Source organism: Schistocerca cancellata, unplaced genomic scaffold (genome assembly GCF_023864275.1).
Source record: "Schistocerca cancellata isolate TAMUIC-IGC-003103 unplaced genomic scaffold, iqSchCanc2.1 HiC_scaffold_1106, whole genome shotgun sequence".
NCBI classification, from domain to species: domain Eukaryota; kingdom Metazoa; phylum Arthropoda; class Insecta; order Orthoptera; family Acrididae; genus Schistocerca; species Schistocerca cancellata.
The window spans coordinates 1,148,886-1,151,816 of record NW_026047105.1 but is presented as its reverse complement, the minus strand read 5'-3'; the positions used below and the strand labels follow the sequence as shown (position 1 = coordinate 1,151,816).

The 2,931-nt window shown below is 46.0% G+C and overlaps 1 pseudogene; it reads right to left on the bottom strand.

Annotated features, from left to right (window-relative positions):
* Positions 1-2,555: 2,555 nt before the first annotated feature.
* LOC126156209 (5S ribosomal RNA) lies at positions 2,556-2,672 on the bottom strand (annotated as a pseudogene).
* Positions 2,673-2,931: the final 259 nt, after the last annotated feature.

The following is a 2,931-nucleotide window of genomic DNA, read 5'->3' as shown; positions in this document are numbered from 1 at the left end:
TTACCAGTTATGGAATAGACAGCAGAACTGGAGTAACAGGCGTCACCACTAGTTTTATGGAAATTGCGGTAGAGGAGGTATTGGTCAACAGCAAGGTTATAGGTATGGTGGTAGAGGTAGAACTGAAATTGGAATGATCCGTTTAACTTAGAAGGGAGCCCCAGGGCTGCTGACTGGAATTCCTAGTAGGAATAAGAACAATCGCAGAGGTGGAATGCGCCGTAATGAGTGTTGAGAATGGGAGAGTGTATAAAGTGTTGCGGTACACAGGACCATACAACAGCCTCCAAAGAATTAGTGGGTATGAGGCAGTGGAACCCACCAAGGTATGATATATGTGGGGTAGGAGATAATGATATATGACTCTTGAGGTCAGTGGTGGTGAATTTTACGGTTGGCACAACCAAGTTCCGGGAGCGTGTGGAAGTGATATCTCATGTAACCGAGGGGTACAGCATGATCCTAGGGTCAGATTTTCTTCATCAACATCATGCCATTGTAGAAGCTCGAATGGTAAGAGCGATTAAGTTAATTAAAGTTAGGAGTTTTATAGTAATAAGATTAGTGCAGGTGTGAAGGAATATTTCGAGCCAGGAGTCGTGTGTGCACTACGTTCTGTTGCGCAGCTCAGTGGTATGGTACCCTGACGCAGATGGGTCAGTGGAGCCTCAAGTTGAGAAACACAACGGAGAACACAGTGTCACCGGCAAGCGAATGACGTGAGGAGGAGCAGGAGCACGGTGTCAACATCGAGGGCGGTAATCGGGTCACTTGCCTCAGTCAAACCACACCAGAATATTCTACCTACCTGCTGTGGATGAAGAACCGCAAACATCAGCGACAGGAACCCTTATTTAAGGGCCGGAGCCAGCTCATCATCACCGACCATCGTGAAGCGTCGGAGTGACGCAGAATCTGTGCCACTCAGCGCCGGCACCGACTTGGAGTCACAGTCATTATAATAGTCACCAACGTACTGTGTTTAATGAACTCGCGATACGAAAGAGATTTGTTGAGTTTAGCAGGTTATAGGCCATCCGGGAATCTGCTTCTGTAGCTCTGCTTTGAAGTGCTGATGCTTTGTAAATAATGTTTGTTGCTTCTTCAGCCTTTTCTCATAATGTGTAGCTTTTATTTTACATTCTTGCTTGCTTTGTTTTATTTCCTAACATCCTTTCACGCTGTACTTCATAAAGGCGACTATGGTTTAATGACACAACAAGAACACAGCTTTAGTCCCTGTCGGAAAAGAAGTATGTGTTTGTCCATTATCCATTAAAGAACCCACGTTTCCACTCATTTTACGTTTATTTTAAGGGTCTGTGACCACTAAATTTTGAAACTTACAGATTTAATGTTGCACAGATAAAATGGAAATAAACCAGATTAACGGGAAAAACACTGAGCGCGAAATGAATAGACACAGAGTGCTGTGGCTGACGGTAGGAACTCGGTTTGTGCGAATAGTATTACACGCGCAAACTAAGTTCACATAGTGTGGTACCTCATGTAAGCAACAGTAAAAGGGAAATGCCTCTACGGTTGCTCCTATCAGCCACCGCGCCAAGTGTCACCTTAGTTTCCACATACTGTATCTGTTGTGTCTAGACAAGACAGCCTAGACACAATGAGAGGGAGCCGAAAGGCACGCGCTTAAACTCACGCAGGCTGGCGTGAGGTCTGAAACAGGATACGTAATGAATGCTATAAAGAAAAGTACGTAGCTTCTGGAATACTTAACTTTAATCCACATTTGTAGAACATCGCTCTTGATGATACATTAATAGAATCTCAATATCAATTGAATACGGCGCCTTGCTAGGTCGTAGCAAATGTAGCTGAAGGCTATGCTAACTATCGTCTCGGCAAATGAGAGCGTAATTCTCAGTGAACCACGGCTAGCAACGTCGGCTGTACAACTGGGCGAGTGCTAGTACGTCTCACTACACCTGCCGTGTGGCGGCGCTCGGTCTGCCATCACTGACAGTGGCGACACGCGGGTCCGTCGTATACTAGCGGACCGCGGCCGATTTAAAAGCTACCACCCAGCAAGTGTGGTGTTTGGCGGTGACACCACAGTACCTATACTGTGCAAGCATATTCGCTGTCTTAGTGGAAATACTAAGGAGCGCAGGGAACGGAAATATTGGTTCAAGGCTGACCTTGGCAAACTTTTAGCGCACCGCACTGTTTGTCTACATGTGACCTAGTAGCACTACAACATCGTGTTGATAGCATTAATTTGTATACTCTCCATCGTGTTGGGAAGGTCAAGTTATTGAATGATTTTAAGGTACTTGAAATTTACAGCACCTTTACAGGAGAGGCTGACAGTTTACTTTATGAGAAAAAAAGAAAGCATTCCGTCATCAGGCTACGAGTAACCTACGGGGACCATCCGACAGCCGAGTCATCCTTAGAGGAGGATGCGGATAGGGGGGGCGAAGAGTGAGCACACCTCTCTCCCGGTCGTTATGGTGTTATTCTTGACCGAAGCCGCTACTATTCAGTCGAGTAGCTCATTGGCATCACGAGGCTGAGTGCACCCCGAAAACTGGCAACAGCGCATGGCCGCTGGACGGTCACCCATCCAAGTGCCGGCCACGCCCAACGGTGCTTAACGTCGGTGATCTCACGGGAACCAGTGTATCCACTGCGGTAAGGCCGTTGCCACTTTATGAGGAAGATGGTCTTTATTTTCAACGATCTCCTTTGAAACTGCTATCCAACTACTACATGTTTTTACGTACCGGTGACTAATCTTTGAATTTACAAACCCATGGCTGTTTTCATGTTTTGCCATTATCATTATTACTGTTGTCATGAATACCCTATATAGCGCACCACTATTGTATGCATCGATGATTTTTCAACGTTAGTATGTATTGTCTCCCCGCTTCTTGAACACAGTACATACTGCCGTTGCCCAGC